This window comes from Melitaea cinxia, chromosome 9, assembly GCF_905220565.1.
Source record: "Melitaea cinxia chromosome 9, ilMelCinx1.1, whole genome shotgun sequence".
NCBI lineage: Eukaryota > Metazoa > Arthropoda > Insecta > Lepidoptera > Nymphalidae > Melitaea > Melitaea cinxia.
The window spans coordinates 8,112,208-8,132,548 of NC_059402.1; the positions used below are offsets into that span (position 1 = coordinate 8,112,208).

Below are 20,341 nucleotides of genomic sequence, written 5' to 3' on the forward strand. Positions count from 1 at the left end.
TAAAAAAATAATTATCAAATCGGTCCACCTAGTCAAAAGTTTTGAGGTAACATACATAAAAAAAATACAGTCCAATTGAGAACCTCTTCTTCATTTGGAAATCAGTTAAAAAGTTAAAAAGCTAATCTTTCATAATAAAATGTATGTTTTTGTCATGTTATAACAAATGTATTATATGAGATAGTAATTGATATCAATGTGATAAAAATAATATAGCGCATTTACTTAACTATTTTTTTGTCTATGTACATTGTATTACTTGTCGATGTAATAAATTGAAGTCCATTTTTTTTTTCGTTTGCGAGCAAACACTATTATCACACATTCTAATCGTATATATTTTACAAAAAAGTCTCAATTTCTCTTTAATAAAACTGAAATTACGATTATAATTTTCGGTTATGTACATAAAAATAATTTAAGAAACAGAAAAAAAAGTTTTGGTAAAACTTATAAAATTTTCTTTACAAAGTTTGGATGTTTGCAAATATGCTGATAACAGTGAAAGTTTAAATGTACGGTGTAACCGTACATTGAGATTAATGGAACGTATCCCGTTTTAGGCAGATTAAAGTATTTATAACCCTGATTAATATTCTAACTCGCTTTGTATGAACGCGGAGGAAACTATGCACGAAGCCGACATGGAAAGGGTATTAAACAGTGGCTTCAATAAACGACCCAATAAGTTATGTAAAGTGCGAGTGCATCGCGTTACTACAACCCCTACATGGTTTGTTGGGGTTGGGGCGCATGCGCGTGCACCGTCGGCCGCGCACGGCATATGCGGAATATTAAAGGAGGAAAGAGAAAAAAATTAACTTGTGAAGCCATTTTCGTCTATCGGTACCCCCTCGCCCGCCACGGGCTTCTCCGATGCAGGCAGAGCGCCTCGCGCGGCTGTGGACGGTAAACGTCGCTTTGTGACGGTCCGCGCTCTCATTCACTCGCACGAACCGGTCTCCTCGGTACATGTGATTACGCTATCCCGTTAAAAATATTATTGTGCAGTGTTTTGTATTATTAACTTTTTGAGGATTGTAATGTAAACAGAGTGCTCCGATCGATACCTAAACTTTTTTAGTGCTTACGTTTAGTTTTATACTATCGGGTGAAGTGTAAGTTTGAAAAAGTTTTTTTTTTGTGGTCGCATCTGCTTAAGTGACGTAAACTTTTTGTCAAAGGGAATTATCATGATTTATGTGCCGCGTTGAATCGTTTGGATTTGATAACACAGCCGTATACAAGTTTAGCGAAAGAAGTTAAACTTTAAAAGTTTTTGCCTGCTTGCGCAAAAGAACAACGACAGAAGCATCATTGGAGGTCAAAGTTAAGAAGGTAGGTACGAAAAAGTAATAAAAGTGCAGTTGAGCTATGTATAATTGCTTTTTTTGGATCTGAAAGCTAAACTACTAGCCATCATTTCTTCGAATCCCTTTATTTGGATCTTTCGTTACCTTATAAATCAGTTTTGTTTATAGCTTCTTTTTATTACTGTTTATTATCACATGCATCTTCCTCCAACTTGTTTTATTGTCTGTTTATGTTATAACTATCATTGTTGTATAGATACCATATTCATGTTTTTTTATTTATTTTGTAACACTCAATATTAAATTTTAATTTATAGTTATATAACTTTAGCTCATCCAAATTTTTAATAATAATAATCATTTATTTGCAAAAACATGGTATTGTAGTTGTGCAAGGTTAACATTAGTATAATCCAAACATATTCTACTTAACGGTGTGCAAATATTAAATATAAATGAGGCTCAATGCAATATTTTTAACATTATTAACAACATAAATTTAACAAAACATTTGTAACATTACTTATTTTCAGTTTGCTTATTAAATCTTTGGTTTAGTATTTATTACGTATTTTTAATTTAATAAACTATTTTAACAACATTAAATTTGAGACTCAATTAAAAAGGTGTTATGAAAATTAAAAAAAATAAATAAATCGGTTGCACAATGTAGGTAACTAAATTTTTAGGCCTGTCATAAATAATTTTCGTTATTTATGATTTAATAACGGCGGCGGTGAGCACTCTAAAATAGACAGACGTAATAAAATTCCATACTGCTTCTAATAAATTATCGGAAGACGTTCTTTTTATTGGAGTAACGAATGGTGAGATGAGTAATGGCACAAGTTTTACCGATAAATCATGCTTTCCCCGTTCGAGTGCAGCTTCCGCCCTGGGGCTGGTAAGTATTTGGCAAGAGATATCCTTACTTGTTAGTTTTGTCGGACACTTTTATCTAATGTCTGCAATCGATGACGAAAAAAATATCGTCTTAGCAAGCTTTCAAGTTAGGTGTGAAACGACTTTTTATTTAGCGTTTGCTATGTCAATATTAGCACGAAGTTAGTTAGTTTTATTAAAAAATAACATTTAATTAAAAAAATAGAAATATTTACTAAAACGGCAAAATATTGTTTTGTATTTTTTATAGAAAACGAATAGCAAAAAAGAGAAACGTTGATCCAAAATCGAACACCACTTTCTACTTCGTACTTCGCATTCCGTCAAGAAAATTGAAGTGCTAAATAGACCAGAAGCCGATGGGCCGTGAAATGACGTGTCGGACCCGAGGTAGTTGATGAACTATTGTTTAGAAATGTGGAGATGTAGTGGTGTTCTCCCGAGTCTTATTGATATTGGATCTATCGGATTTGGGAAATCTATTCGGCTTTAGGTACAAGAGTTTAATTAAATATGTTCTATTTGAATGTTCATGGTACGTTTCATGGGGTCTCTGCTGTTTAATTTCGATCAAATAAATGAGTTAGTTGGAGTTGCGTGGGTTTCAGTTCACGACTGATTAAAGTTCATACCTTTATAACGAACCTATTAAGATAAAGTAAATTCGTTCGACGTTAATAAACCTATTTATTTAGATACTTTCTAATCAGACAAGTAATGTGATATAAAGTATTTGAAAAAGTACTTAATTAACAATTCTTTAGGGTGTAATAAGTGGCGAGGGTGCTAAGATATCATGGAAAATATTATCGGTTATAAAAAAGGCGTTCCCACGTTAAAGGAAGCAGGCGCTGGATCGCCACGCTTCGATACTCCGCTCTTTAACTATTGTCCCTTTGTTCCTACTTAGCTTCGTCAGGCTCTCAAAAGAGCGGCGCTTTATTCAATGGATCTAGTTTGCCGCACTTAATTCGTATTGCATCATTCGTTCTACACCATTTTCTTTTTTCATTTTATCGATGGTATTTGTATACTCTCATTTTTGGAAACTTTGGGACAGAAAAACTAATTTAAAACAGGTCTTCCTGTGGATGAAAAGAACAATATATTATCAAAATAAATAAAAAATATAATATCTGATTCTTTAGATCTTTTTATAAATTACACAATCTTTAAAATTCATTTACCGTCTCCTTTTCGCATTACCTAGTAAATCAATATTAAAAATCAAATCTAAATTTACCCGGAGGCTGTATAATTTTTTGTCAGAATTAATTAGTGGTTCTTGTAGCATACTTCGTTTCAGAATACAAATAAAATTTGCATTCTTGTTCCTGTTTTACTTCAACAGTCAGCTCGTCTTAGACCACCCGCGAAGCCTCATACCTACAATTTAATACGAACTTTATTTCAAGGAGGTAGAATTTCGTATAGTTTTTAAAGTAATGCGCAGCAGCGCCTATTTGCTTGCAATTCTTTATAATCATCTCACTCGCACAAATCATTTTAAAAAGTGTGTTTATCTGAATTATATGCTGCGAAATATTCCTTGTTGGATAATCTTTGAAATTATTTTAAAAGAAGAAGACCAAGAAAAACGAAGTTAAATTACAAAGCTCCCAATAATCTTTCGATAAGATTTTTAATCTTTTTCCAAAATCTCGAATAACAGTTGCAGCATTCGAATTTCATTAGTGAAGAAAACAAAGAATAAAAACTCGAAGTAATAAATTTAGCGAGGCTCAAGTCGAAACGCTTACGGTTCCTTTTAATTTGGTTGCCATTGTTGAGACGTCCCGCTGGGCGCCGCCCGTTGGATTCCTTGCTGGAACTCCAGCTGATTCAAACATTAGTTACTTCTTATTAGTCCATTATGAATAGAAAGTAATTTTATGTCCCAATATTTTCAACATGTTTAGAGAAATAAATGACAACAAGATTTTTATCTAAATAAATCGAGTGATTAAACCTCAGGTATCTATTAATCAAAATAGTTCGTTCGGTCGGTCAAAAGAAAAAACAATCTGCTACCGCAAAAAGGATTTCCAAGAAACGATATTTATTTAAACGATCAAAGTTGCTGGGGGCCTAGCCGCTGGTGCCACATGAGCAGATCCAATGACTTCGCATTATTAAATTGACGCGGCGAGCCTACGCTCTCTGATAAAATTAATAGTTGTCCGGCTATCGATGGCAGCGATAAATTTGTTCGTGTATGGAAAACACTAGATACATCAATCATACAGGTGGACGTAATTGAAAACATACAGCTGTAATTTAACGATATAATGACTTATGATAAACAGGCTCTGTGAGAGCGTTTTTTCTGTAATGTATCTTACATATTCCTGTTAAACATAATCATATTTCAACACATGTCAACGTTAAAACAAAAAGATATACTCGTCTACTTTTATGACTCGGACTACGAATAAAGGCATTTAAAAGGAGTATGTCTAAAAACAAATTGATCCCCAAAAAGTGTTATAACCAATGCTTTAACTAAACAACACGTGTTCTGCCAATAGGCACCAAATGTGGCACATCTGCGGATGAAAGAACGTGCCGTTTTAGGTTCATATTAAAATTCCCACACGTAAAATTGAATAAAAAATGGTTTCCTACGGCCCCTTCGCGACGTACAACAAACAAACAGGTAAGCGAATCTTTACGATCCTCGAAGAATGAAATATGTACTTAATGCTAGAGAATTTTACGTCTTATTATGAGACACACCATAAACTCGGTATGAGATCTTGAGACTCCCGAAACAGTGTCTCAAAATAAAAAGATATCTACATTCTTTTTTGTATGTTGGTAGTTTGGGATTTTTTACGAATTAATTGGCACTAGAATATAGTGCTAAAAACACGTTCTGTTACTTACTTTTTAAATTGAAATCAGTCATTCTGTACTTTAAAACTTATCAGACAAAACGTTCATGTTTACGTATCAAGGATGTTTTCTTGATAATATCACATCTATTCTTTTATTTCGATTCGATGCTTTGACAGGATTTGATCCGCCGTGATCGCGTACGCGTCTACGTGTATTCATCGCTAAAATATCTATATTTTTTATTTCAATGAAACAAAGATAATAGTTATTAATTCTAACAACTTTTTAGTTATACGAATCATTATCGTACAACTTTCTAAAATAATGAAAATTTTGTAAATACACGGAATCTTTAGTAGAAGACTAATTTATTTTACATTTTAAAGTATGTAAATATGTATAGATATAGATTTATCTTATATCTAATCAGTCCTTTCTAATATATAATACAAAAATATCGTTTCAGGTTAGTTGATTACAAGTATAAATACATATGAAAGTAATAAACTTAAAATTTAAAATGTAAATTTATGTAGAATTGTCACCGACAGCGCAACGCTATCGCTACGTGTAAATAGTTTACCGACAGAGTCTAACACTTCATAAATATCGATGTAAATATTTGATCTCATCTCATTGTAACCTTCGAGTGAAACCGCCTGGGTAACATTCCAGTCATCGGTCAATAAAGGACCAGTATCAATGAGCTTGGGAAAGTGTCATGATGCGGAGTGTCTATAATTGTGTGATATTTAGTGAGTAAATGTTGGACGATATTTATATTACAAAAATCATCCATGTAAAATTTGTTTGTAAAATTACTATGACATTAAGTTTAAATTGTGTATATGTTGTAAGTAAGTGTTAATAGTCATGTGAAAATGTAGCGTGATTTTATACTATGAAATACGATGACTTTTTGATGACAGATTCTCCTTAAGTAAAATTAGACATGTTCGATGTAAAACGTGTTTCAAATTTTATATTTATTTAAAAATGGAATGTATAAATATGCGTCAAATGATGTGTATATACATAATACATTAGTAAAGTTTACGTAAGGTTACTTCTCCAGGCGTATAATTACTCTTTGTTATGGAATCCTGTTCAGGCTAGCGTAAGTTAAAGTTTACATAATAACCCAGCTATCGTCCAGAGTGGTCGCAGTCAAAACAATAATGTTTTGATAGGAGTCCGTCCCACCGCCGCGCCGTTTAGAATAAACACTCCGTGTATGACGACCCGATGAGGGCAGGTGTGACAGCAGCGCTCTGAAATATCATAACTTAATAGTTGACAGGTACTTTAAACGATTTTAAACCAAAATTTGTTGAATATTGACCTTGTATTACTTTACAACTAACTTTAACCATACTTTTTTAATTCACAGAATTATATAAAATGGAAAAAACTTTTAATATAATTTCATTAATTATAAATTACAATTTCAATAATTTAAAATAAAAGACGCGATTTTCTACATAACTGTTTACAATATATATATATATATATATATATATATATATATATATATATATATATATAAATATAGTGTGTAGTAAGTTAACATACACAAATCCTTTCCCATGTACTCTACGTAGCCTCTAGCTGTATGTTTTACTTCGTTGTTTTTGTTTAACGACCCTGTCCTAACCAAAAGCGTCCATATAAACAAATCTATAAAATATTTGATAATAATATTACAGTTTGTGGTAGAATTTTTTAAATGATTAATCTAAAATATTCCTTTAAAAAAATTCATGTAAATATAAAACAAATTCAATTATATTTAGCGTATATAATTTTACTTTACCTTATATTGCTAACCGTCTATTTACTTTTATAGGTATTTCAAAAGTTTTCGTTAAATTAAAAGGCACTTAAATCAATACCAGTAACTCAACATTCCAAACAATACATTCCTTTTACTAATGAAATCTAAAATATCGATATATTAATAGAAAATATAGTTTCGATTAGTCAATTAATTTGAAGCGTTTCAACTATAAAATACTATTTGTTATAGCGATGCCAATAAATATATTCAAATAATATGCTAATGGCCTGATCACACAGTGACGGCACCGTTTTTTAAATAATTCCCAGATTTCTGTAACCTATCATTCAAACTATATAAATAAATTTGGATTGTCTGTTTGTAATATTAAAATAACAGCTTTTTACTAATATTCATATGGATGTGTACACGGTACATATACCAAAATAACATTTTTTACAATTTTTGTCTGCCCGTCTGTCTGTCTGTCTGTCTGTTTGCTCCAGCTAATTTCTGAAATGGCTGGACTGATTTTGACGAGATTTTCACTGGCAGATAGTTGATGTAATAAGGAATAACTTAGGCTACTTTTATTTTAGAAAATTTATTTTATAACTGCGAACTGAACATATACCTTATTAACCAACTACCCCTTTTAACCGACTTCAAAAAAGGAGGAGGTTACTCAATTCGACCGTATACGAAGTTATCCCCGAACATACATTAAAAAATATGTATTTATTTTTTAATGTATGTTCGGGAATAACATCGTCGTTTATGAACCCATTTTGATAATTCTTTTTTTGTTGGAAAGGAGATATCCTAAGCGTGGTACCATTATAAGGAAACCAGGATCTGATGATGGGATCTCAGAGAAATAGAGGGAAACCCTCGAAAATTTGCATAACTTTTTACTGGGTGTACCGATTTTGATGATTTTTAATTTAATCGAAAGCCGATGTTTAATTTTAGTTAAATTTCGTCGAGATCTGATTACAACTTTTGGAGTAATCTTTGATAATGCGTATTTACTTGACTATTTTTACGTCTACTTACGTTGTATAACTTGTTGATGTAATTGAAGTTGTTTTTTTTCGTTTGCCAGCAAACACAATTCATCATTACAGCCTATACAGTCCACTGCTGGACATAGGCCTCCACAAGTTTACGCCAAAAATAACGTGAACTCGTGTGTTTTGCTCATAGTCGCCACGCTGGACAGGCGGGTTGGTGACCGCACCTGCTTTGTCGCACCGAAGACACTGCTGCCCGTCTTCGGCCTGTGTATTGCAAAGCCAGCAGTTGGATGGTTATCCTGCCACCGGTCGGCTTTTTAAGTTCCAAGGTGGTAGTGGAAACTCTGTTATCCCTTAGTCGCCTCTTACAACACCCACGGGAAGAGAGGGGGTGGCTATATTCTTTAGTACCGTAGCCACACAGTACAAAACACAATTATTATTTGTTAAATTCCACGTTGACGAAGTCGCGGGCACAGCTAGTCTACCAAATAAAATTATTATTTTCTGCCGCTTTAAAACTTCAACGTTGACTACTTCAACGTTTGCTGCTTTAAAACCTAAACGTTTACTTAACAAATATTTTGATTATTATTAATACGTGAAGTAAAAACTTTTTACCCCATTTTATGAAAATCGCGTGGACGGCAGAGTATGAAATTTCGCACACTTATAGTTTATATCGAAAAGAAATGCAGAATGCTAATAGTTTTTTAAAATTATGCATAAAAATATATTAAATCAATAAAAAGGAAAAACATTACACACACTACCATGTATTTGACACACACACGCATATTTGTACTCTTTTGATGATTGTCAGTGAAGTCAAATTATTTTTTTTTAAAAAGGTTCTTTATTCTCATAATTTTTTTGTTTTCTTTAATTCAAATTTTTAATTATGGCCGAATTTCGACCTCTGGGCGACAACTAGTTTTCATCATTATTCAAGTGTGGCAACAAAAGATGTCGCTAGTAGTAGTATACATAATATGTGCACGGTATAAAATTTAAACATAATTTTAACTAAAATTAAGATAGCAAATAAAAAAAAAACTATAAAGATAGTTTGTATTATGCGGAGACACATTGTAAATCTTAAACAACTGTATTGCACTTGTAAACAATTTAACGATTTCACGGAAATTGTATAGCTGTTTTAATTTAATATGTTTTTATGTGGGGAGTAGCTAGCAAAGAAGCAGGTGGTTTACCAAATGTTAAGTGGCAACTACCGCCCATAAGCTTGTTAGGAGTAAGGACGGAGATAGGTGTCTTACGTTCTCTCATTCACTCTTTGAAATGCAACAATGGTCTTCATGTTAATTTCATATAAAGTGTATGTAACCTAACTCAAATATTTTTTCTTCAAAGTGATTATATTTGGAACGAAGTTCCTTACGGCCGGCTTGGAGGAAATAGGGATTTTGCTGAGCGACAGAACTGTTTTAGTATAATTAGTCAGCCATGATATATTTCAATGTATTTACCGTTATAGACATTATCAAAGCAATATATATAAAATAATTACAGTAAAAGTGTTCTTAAATGTGTATGTGTATCGTAATAACAATCTAATTTGCATATGTTATTATGTTACAGCAGGAAAATGCATTTTCTTGTCTATATAAGTGCCGAACTGTTCTCGAGGCACACTAAACATAACGGTAAACGGCAGTTAATATTCGCTTTATGTCTTTATTATCTGTTACCTGGGACAATAAAACCTTATAATTAATTTTATATCTGTAATATTGTGACATAAAGACGTGACACCGTTTCATGTGTATGCCTTAAATATTTTTATCGTTTTTATTAAGGAAAGTTGTGAATGCATTTTTGAATTGCTAACGTTAGTTTCTTTTTAGTTCTATATAAAAAACAAATGAAAAAAACTTCAGTAAAAAAATATATATAGCATATTATTAATGAAAGCTAAATTATCGTTAACTAAAACGAAAAATAGCTACAGTATCATTGCAGTATATATTTATATATATATGTCTATATATTTCTTAAAAGTATTCGTTAAATAATTCTCGGAGGTGTGCAGTTGACTCCTGGGCGACGTGCCGCAAGATCGAAGTTTACTGCCTATAAAGCCTTTATTGCCCATTGTCAACCATTATTACTTAACCCTCATGACTTATGAAGTAATAAATTTGATCCATAGCTAGCGTGATACGATTCCATCTGTTTTAGTTTCGATCGGAATTTCGAAAAACTCGTATTCTAAGGTATTTACAAATTTAGGTACATAAAACTTGCGACTAGTATTAAAAAGAAAATTGCAGAATGGTAATAAGCTAAAAATGAATGTAAAACAAGATTCTTGTATGTCAAGATTACCCATTCCGGCAAAAATAGGTATAGAATCTAGACAGACAGACAAATAGACAATTATATTTTACTAATAAGGACTTCTGTTTACTGAAAAAAATTTTATTAAGAATTTTAAAACAATATTTTTTCAACAAACTATTAATAAAAAAAAAAAAAACAAGATTCGCGGGGGAAAAATCATTATCCTAATATGGCGAATATAATTAAGGAACTTATGAGCTTACTGTTTTATATAAGGCTGTTTCATTTGTACTATTTGCGCCATATTTATACTCCACTCCGTAAGAACAATAAGTAGTTACAAATCGCTTGTTTGTAGAATCAAGCTTTCACCTTTAGAAATTAATATAAGGTATGTACTATGATTTTTCGTTATAATGTGTAAAAGAATTTTACATTTTAAAATAAAGTAATAATAAAATCGAGATGGCAATTTATACCAAATAAAAGAAAGTACATTTGAGATTGATATAAATAATGAAAAAATATATTCAGAATATTTATAAAAGATTCTTGAAGATTGAGTATCGAGTTTAATCAAGACAGTTTTATACATTGGTATAATGTCGAATTTTTACAATTATCTTTTAATATTAAAAATAAAATAATATTACTCAATAGTTATTTTTAACACATTACTTAAGAACGATAAGCCGTTATTTTTAACCGACTTCAAAAAAGGAGGACGTTACTGAATTCGACCGTATATATATATTTAAAGTATGTTCGGGGATAACTCCGTCGTTTATGAACCGATTTTGATAATTCTTTTTTTTTTTTGTTGGAAAGGAGATATCCCTAGTTTGGTATCATGATAAGGAAACCAGGCGATCTGATGATGGGATGCTAGAGAAATCGAGGGAAACTCGAAAATCCGCACAACTTTTTACTGGGTGTACCGATATTGATGATTTTTTAATTTAATCGAAAGCCGATGTTTATCATGTGGTCACATTTAAATTTTATCGAGATCTAATTACAACTTTTGGAGTAATCTTTGATAATGCGTATTAACTTGACTATTTTTTTCGTCTACCTACGTTGTATTACTTGTCGATATAATTGAAGTCGATTTTTCTTCGTTTGCCTGCAAACACAATTATTAAGTTTTCGAATTCAATAGCGAGTTTTATTAGAAATAATAATTTGGAAAGTTGACAAGATTGAAAAAAAAAATTCGACGTTTGTTTATCTATTACTCTTCTTAATATGTAAAGTCAAACCAAATTGAAAATTTAAATTTGTTTTTTTCCAGTAGTACGTTTTTAAAAGCAATTTACGGTTACAATTTTTTGTTGTATGCACTCGTGCGTCGCTTCTTTCAGTTGCTAAAAAATGGAAAAATTATTATTTTTAAGAAATATAATAATAGTGAACAAATGACTTTAATATTAATTTATTTTTTAACTGGCAATAACAATGCAAAAAATGATGCGTTCGACTATTGAAAAGTTATCTTATTTTTTTTCAGTGCTTTGAAATAAAACCTTGTTCTTAAAAATATTTTTTAATATTTATTTGTTTGTAGATATTATGTAGGTATTTTATAAATAAATAATGTAATCATTTGCTAACACACATGTAATTCTATATTACACTTATTTAGACAATTGTATTTTTCGTTTAAATTGAAATTTGTAATAAATTGAATCTAAGTAAATTTTTTCTGCATTTTCTAAAGCATAATGATTATGTAATTTGAGTTTTAAACACATTGCAAACTAATTATCATCAAAATTGCTTATCAGTGATTTGGCATTGTTAATTAAATCCTTTGTTATATGAAATTAATGCGTAATACCAAGCTAGCGCAAGTCAGGGCATTATTTTATACGGTATAAATTATTAAGCCATCCACATGATCGCGCGTCTAAAATCGCTGAATACTCTCTATTTCAATTTAATTGGAAATTCCTCATTCGGTCGTGTTCAGAATTTAATATATTAAAACAAATAACTATATAATTAATAGCAAAATTTAAATTCTGTATAATTGTTATTATAAAAACAGATTCATAAAGTTCGTTAATTTTGGTGTAGATAATTATGAACTATGGACAGCTTTATGAGTTTATTGGTTATTAACTGTTATTGATATTTATATTATATTTTTTAAATTCGATATAAAAATAAATATTATATAGGAGTCTGCAAAATTGTTTATTGCACAGATAATAAATAGTGAACAAAAAAATACTAAATCACCAGTAAATCCCTAAACGACAAAATTAAAAACCAAAGAAACTTACTTATTAATGAAGTCATATGAAAGTTAAAGGAGCATCTTCTTTCGATTTTTTAAATTAAAGCTTATTAATTATACGTTGGTTTCAATACGCTTCTATATTTCTTTTATTACTTACCTGTAACTTGATCCGTCGGTGACTCGCTTAGTCAACTTGCTACATTCGCTTTAAATCTACTTACTACATATTCACTTTAATAGTCCATAATTATTGCAACTGTAAATATAAAGAAAGGTATTTACAAAATCGAGTCTTTGCTAGATGTTTACCAAGCCAGCAGTCTAAAAGACGCTGTCTAAATGTATATAATTCTAATATTTATTTAGTGATTAAGGGTCAAGCATTCAATTTTCGCGTCTATAATATGAAGTAAAATTTATTTTTCTGCTAGTTAATATAAAACTTACAGTAATTTAATTTTATCGTTTATCATTATGATACAATTTTTTTTGGCCATGATAATTTTGAAGGAGTATCAATTTACAAGAAAAAAGGGGGATTTGTGTGATTGGGACTTTTTAAATTTATATTATATAAATACATTAGGACTTTGGTAGCTACAGTGCTCTTGATGATATATTACTCTGAAATACTTTATTCAAGTATGTACCTAGTAGTAGTCCAATGAAATAACGCTATTATAAATAATTTAAAACGACAGTAAATGTTGGGCAGCTAATTTAGTTGGGTATGCTAATGAAGTTTGCAATACGTATTACACATTAAACACAGAAACAGTGCCTATACTAAGGGTAGCGTGTGACATGTAGAGGCACATTTACAAAAAAATATTATCGGAATCATATATAACTAACGTAAATATATATTCGGTAATCTTCGGTGCAAAAAGCCAGCCCTGCGGTCACCAACCCGCCTGCCCAGCGTGGTGACTATGGGCAAAACACATGAGTTCACGTTATTTTTGGCGTAAAACTGTGGAGGCCTATTTCCAGCAGTGGACTGTATAGGCTGTAATGATGATGATGAAATATATAATTACGTTAAATTAAACATGAATGTTATCAAGTATTCAATAGTCGCTCAACGATTATGACGTAGTTAATATTAATTGTTATGATATAGCTTAGTAATTACATATTGTATTAATTTCTTAAATCAATAATTATTATTCTTATTTATAATTATATTCGTTTAACATTATAAATGTAAGTTAATCAATAATTAGCTTTGATTTGACACATCGATAAAATTGTATAAAAAGGGTAGATAATCATTTTAAGCATTCATTATTATCCGACTTGTTAACAACGTTACGCTGTTCAAAAATATAGACAGATTGTGGTAATCGCCTTGGCTATTTAATTTAGAAACCCACCAGTGTTTTACATCTCAGAAGTGGGATTGTGCTCAAAAAATGTCTGGACCTTACTTAGATGGTTTGGGCCAACGCAAACGAAAAAATAATGAATCAAGCAGCTCGGAAGATGAAAACAGTGATTTTTTTTTTCTCTGACGGTGGTTGTAAAAAGAAACTGTACAAAAAACGACACGTTGCTCCCAGTGATGCGGTAGTGATCCCTAAATTTCGACCGGAGGACACTAATAGCAATATTATAGGTTGGCTGCACAAAATAGATCAATTGGGCGACGTTTATGGCTGGGATCACACCGATCGAACATTTATTATGCAATTACGGCTACGTGGCTCCGCCCGAGAATGGTACGACGATCTCGATAATTATGACCTGACATGGGATGAATGGAAGGAGATGCTGCAGACTGCCTTTCCACGATCGACTGATTACGTGGACAAATTAGAACGGATGTTGGCGAGGACAAAAGAAGACAAAGAGACTATGACGAAGTATTATCATGAGAAATTGTCTTTAGTTAAGAGATGTAACATCACCGACGAAGATGCTATCTCGTGTATAATTCGTGGACTACCTTATGAACTGAGAGCTAACGCTAAAGCATATACTTGTAATACTCCTGAACAATTATATTATGGCTATTTATCATCATTAGAAAATTTCAAACGAATGGAAACACAAACTGTGCGGAAATCAACGTGGAAAAGAGGAACCAATAATGATGCGCTAGGTTCAACATCAAGCCATCAGCTCCAGCCGAAGATATGCTACATGTGTCGGCGGCCGGGTCACGAAGCACGAGACTGTAGACAACAACAGCACTGCGGAAAATGTCGCCGTAACGGACATACTACCGCAGCCTGTTGGTTTGGTGCTGGGACATCGCGACCGCAATTAAATCAGGTTAGTCAGGTGTTACATATTACTTACGATATTTATGCTGATATTTACAAACGAATAGTGATAGTAAATGGACGACAGTTAAGAGCATTCATAGACACTGGCAGTAAAATTAATTTGCTTTGTATGTCACAAGCTAAGAACTTACAAATTAAAATTAATCCAAGCACCACTGTTATGAAAGGTTTCGGAGGAGCCTGTGTAAACTCACTCGGTTCGTGTTACTTAAGTATTTTAATAGATAATGTCCAATTGAATGGAATTGTTGAATTAACTAATTATATAACATCGGATATTGATTTATTAATTGGACAAACAATGATTAATAGTAAAAACGTTAGTTTAGTCACTTCTGATTCATCTATATGTTTTGTTCAAAGTAACTTTGTGCAGGATCTGTTTACGAACATTAATCTACAGGCATCTGATTTTGTTGTAAAGTTTCCAGTTTATTTGAAAGATAAAGTTGTAATACCAAAACATAATCAATTATATGTAGAAGTTTACGTTGACTGCTTTAAGAATATTGGAAAAGAGCACACATTTTTAACAAATACAGTATGGATGCAGTTAGGAAATGTTTCTTATATGATATCATCAGCTGTTATTAAACAATTTAGTTCTCATTTGAAAGTTGTCAATTTAGGAAATACAGATATAGTATGGGAGGCTCATAGACTGATAGCTAGAGCGGAGTTGGTAACGATACCAATTTGCGATGAGGGGTCTAGAATACTGGCTATAGAAAGTTCAGAAACTACCGACATGCGAATTAACTTATCTGACATTAAGAAAGGTCAGCTTAGTGATTTGGAAAACAAACAATTATTATCACTTTTAAATAGGTATAGTCACTCATTTGCTAGAAGTACAAAATATTTAGGTTGCACCGATCTTATTAAGATGCACATCCATACAATTAGTAACAAACCTGTTTGTCGTAAGCCCTATAGATTATCGCATAAAGAAAACGAAATTGTTAACGGAAAAATCAAGGATTTATTAGAGGCAGGTATCATAAGGGAGTCAATCTCAGATTATGCTAGCCCCGTAGTCCTGGTTAAGAAGAAGGGTGGGGATTATAGACTTTGTGTTGACTATAGAGCGTTAAATGCTAATACTATTAAAGATCGATATCCCTTACCACATATCGAAGATCAGGTCAATAAGCTGTCCGGTAAATTGTTTTTCACAACCCTTGACCTTGCTCAAGGGTATTACCAAATCAGCCTACACGAAGATTCTATACCGAAGACTGCATTTGTCACTTCATCGGGTCAGTATGAATTTTTGAAGATGCCCTTCGGTTTAGCCAATGCCCCAGCTGTATTCTCTCGATTAATACAAATGACACTAGGCAGAGTGGATCAAAATATAGCTCTTTATCTTGATGACGTGATGTTGCCAACAAGTACTGTACAGGAAGGCTTAGTACTATTAGAAAAGGTTCTTCAATTATTAACACAGGCAAATTTAAAATTAAATCTTGGTAAATGTTCTTTTCTAAAGCGTACAGCAACGTACTTAGGTCACGAAATCTCAGCCGGAACTATACAGCCAGGGCAAGCTAAAATAAAATGTGTAGCAGATTATAACAGGCCACGTAACGTACATGAAATTAGATAGTTTGTGGGTTTAACGTCATATTTTAGGAAATTCGTTCAAAATTTTGCCCAAATTGCTCGCCCTCTTACTTTACTTACGAAAAAGGATGCTAAATGGTATTGGGGTCCAAACCAAGAAAATGCATTTCAAACTCTTAAGCAACGGTTGATTGAAAAGCCAGTTCTAGCTATTTATAACTCTGATGCAAAGACAGAATTACATACCGACGCTAGCAAAGTAGGTTTAGGCGGGATTTTAATGCAGTATCAAACTGATAATAGTCTAAAACCAATAGCTTATTTTAGTAGGGTAACAAGTAACGAAGAGAAACTCTATCATAGCTATGAACTCGAAACACTCGCTGTTGTTGAATCTCTTAAAAGGTTTCGAATTTATTTAACAGGTATTAAAGTTAAAGTTGTAACAGATTGCTCAGCTTTGAGAACGACTCTTGTAAAACGTGATTTGATTCCACGAATAGCTCGTTGGTGTCTTACGATACAAGAATTTGATCTTGAAATTGAATATAGGCCAGGCGAGCGCATGAGGCACGTGGATGCGCTGAGTAGAAATCCCGTGACTTATACGATATGTATGATTGATAACTCCGACTGGTTGATGACTTTACAATTGCAAGATGATAATATTAAAAGCATTATTTCTAGACTTCATGATAATTCTGATACAAAGTTATCTGCAAATTACATTGTTAAAGACGATATACTATATAGAAAAACTGTTGCAGGTGAGCGATTTGTGATCCCTAAACTAGCCAAATACGGTCTGCTACAAAAACTTCACGATCAAATAGGTCATCCCGGTTTCGAAAAATGTGAAAGTGCCATTAAAGCTCAGTTTTGGTTTGAAGGTATGACAAGATTTATAAGAAAATATGTAAACTCTTGTTTACAATGCGCGTTTAATAAGGGTAACTATGGTAGATTAGAGGGTGAATTACACCCAATTAACAAGCCAGCCATACCTATGCATACGTTGCATGCGGATCACTTAGGTCCTTTTGCTAAAACTCGTAAGGGTAACACTTATATTCTAGTAGTTATCGACGCTTTTACTAAATTTGTATTCGCCCGACCTGCCAAAAATTGTAGTTCAGTAGAGACGATTAGGTTATTAAAAGATATTATTATGCAGTTTGGTTATCCAGTTCGAATAATTACAGATAGGGGCAAAGCTTTTACGAGTAGATATTTTAAGCAATTCTCCGAAGAAAATCAATTTAAACACGTTTTAAATGCGATTGCCAGTCCTCGCTCAAATGGACAAGTTGAACGAGTTAATCGCACATTGCTTAATGGTCTCAATACTATGTCAGAAAGCGAATGCACATGGGACAATAAGTTAAACGATATTGTCTGGGGAATAAATAATACACCAAATGAGACAACTAATTTTTCGCCATTCAATCTTATGTTTGGTCACAAAAACTCTAGATATCCATCCTTTCCTTCAAATGCACCCACAAACTCTGAAACCCAACAAAATGAACTTCAGGCTAATAGAGAAACTGCTAAGCTTCGTATCGACAGAAACATGACTACTATGAAAAGACAATTCGATAAAAATCATAAGAAGTGTCTCAAGTATACCGTAGGCCAATTAGTTCTCTGGAAAGGTGGTGTAACTAGGGATGTAGCTACTGGCGTTACTAAAAAGTTAAACGGGCTTTACACAGGCCCCTATAAAGTATATAAAGCGGAGAGCTCATTAGACCGATACACGATTTCGAGTATTAAGGGCATGAAAGGTTACAAAAAATTCAGTGCTGTTGTTCGTGGAGATACCTTAAGACCATACAAACCAACCATGTCCGAAGATGATAGTTCAGGCAGTGACCGAGAAGTAGATAGAGACGATTTGATTGATCTTCTTGAAAGTTAATTAAGATTTAGAATAATATAATTTTCTTTCTACTATATTAGATTAGTTACCGGTTGTTACAAATGTGTGCCTCTTCATTAGTTGTACTATAATTACAGTAAAAAAAAAAATACACGTGTTTAGCGTTACGGTTTATTAGTTGATTAAGTTGCAAGAGTATGTACAGTATATAATTGTTTTCATATATTATTTACCACTCAATATACATAATTACAAATGATGAGACTTCTTTTTCAAAACAATTACCTTATGATGATTGCTATTTGACGAGTCCATATACGATTTAGTAAAGACTGCTGTGTGATCAAGTCTAAATAAATAGAGACGGCTATGTGATCAAGTCTACATATTTTATGACAGCTTTGTAATCAAGTCAATATAAGTTATACTACTGTGTGATCAAGATTAAATAAACTGAGACGGCTATGTGATCAAGTCTATATGTATGTTATATATACTGACAGCTTTGTGATCAAGTCAATATAAGTTTATAGTACTGTGTGATCAAGATTAAATAAACTGAGACGGCTATGTGATCAAGTCTATATGTATGTTATATATACTGACAGCTTTGTGATCAAGTCAATATAAGTTTATAGTACTGTGTGATCAAGATTAAATAAACTGAGACGGCTATGTGATCAAGTCTATACGTATATTATATATAATGACAGCTTTGTGATCAAGTCAATATAAATAATATATACTAATGTGTGATCAGTTCTACATTAATAATGACGGGTATATGATCGATATCAATCCATATAAATAGAGATAACTTATACGAGTATGATCAAGTCTAATTAAGGAAAATATGTTATCTTAACATATATAAACCGACTACAAGCTGTGTGACGCAATAATTTATTAGATAATACATTCAAAAATAAATACGTTTAAAACTGTGGTTATTACAAACGACATATTACTGCTGTACAATATTTTCGTTCCAGAATTTGGGGATCAGCACTGGAGAACAGCAAAACAAGGACCGTGGGACACGGCCTACACAGGATGGCCGAGTGTTATCAAGTATTCAATAGTCGCTCAACGATTATGACGTAGTTAATATTAATTGTTATGATATAGCTTAGTAATTACATATTGTATTAATTTCTTAAATCAATAATTATTATTCTTATTTATAATTATATTCGTTTAACATTATAAATGTAAGTTAATCAATAATTAGCTTTGATTTGACACATCGATAAAATTGTATAAAAAGGGTAGATAATCATTTTAAGCATTCATTATTATCCGACTTGTTAACAACGTTACGCTGTTCAAAAATATAGACAGATTGTGGTAATCGCCTTGGCTATTTAATTTAGAAACCCACCAGTGTTTTACATGAATTATGATAAAGAAAAACAAATTTTTTAACATACACAATAATTGTTTATAAGTCTGACAAGTTAATGCCTGTGTAGTAGCCGATTTAAAAACAAAATATAATATATATTTAAAATAAATACCTAATACATAGTTATGTAAATATTATATATCCAGACATGAGGTGGGAAACTAGCCATAAAGCGGCAAGTAGAATCACTGGTAAGTTTGCTAATTGGTTAGTTTTATATACCTATGACATAAAAAACTGACTGTATAACAGAATAAAAATGACAGAATCTAACCAAATCAGTAAAACATCCTGAATTTCGACTGAGTACTGATTTAGATCTAGTAGTTAAATCAAGTAGGTACCATGACAGCAACACTCCGCAATTAGGTTGATATATCGAAATTTGGATAGAATCAACCGGAAGGTTAATTCAAATGTCAGTCTATGGCATCCGTGCTGGTAAATGGTTTCCGTGAGGGCTCAAAAATCAAACGCCTAACGGTGGACGAAGCCCTCATGAACCATTTCGGAGCCATAGTAATGGCCGCCCGACTATCGGGAGCAGAGAAGGTAGTCCTCATTGGAGATATAAATCAGCTGCCGTACATCGACAGGGACAACCTGTTCGAAATGCGATACCACAGACCAACCCTGTTAACAACCATCTCATGTGAGTTGTCATGCACGCATCGTAACCCCAAAGACGTCGCCTTTGCCATCAGTGAGGTTTACAAGACCGTGTACAGCTCAAGCACAAAGATCCGATCTTTGCGAGTGGAGAGCCTCACGGGCGCGCGCATTCCTGTAGGAAGGGACCGG

General features: G+C 32.5%; 1 long non-coding RNA gene across 1 annotated transcript; it reads left to right on the top strand.

The window, feature by feature from the left end:
• The first annotated feature begins 14,630 nt into the window (after positions 1 to 14,630).
• On the top strand, positions 14,631 to 19,490 carry LOC123656450. Its single transcript, XR_006743543.1, has 2 exons — positions 14,631 to 14,673; positions 19,128 to 19,490. It is a non-coding gene; the product is annotated as an uncharacterized LOC123656450 (long non-coding RNA).
• The last annotated feature ends 851 nt before the right edge of the window (positions 19,491 to 20,341 follow it).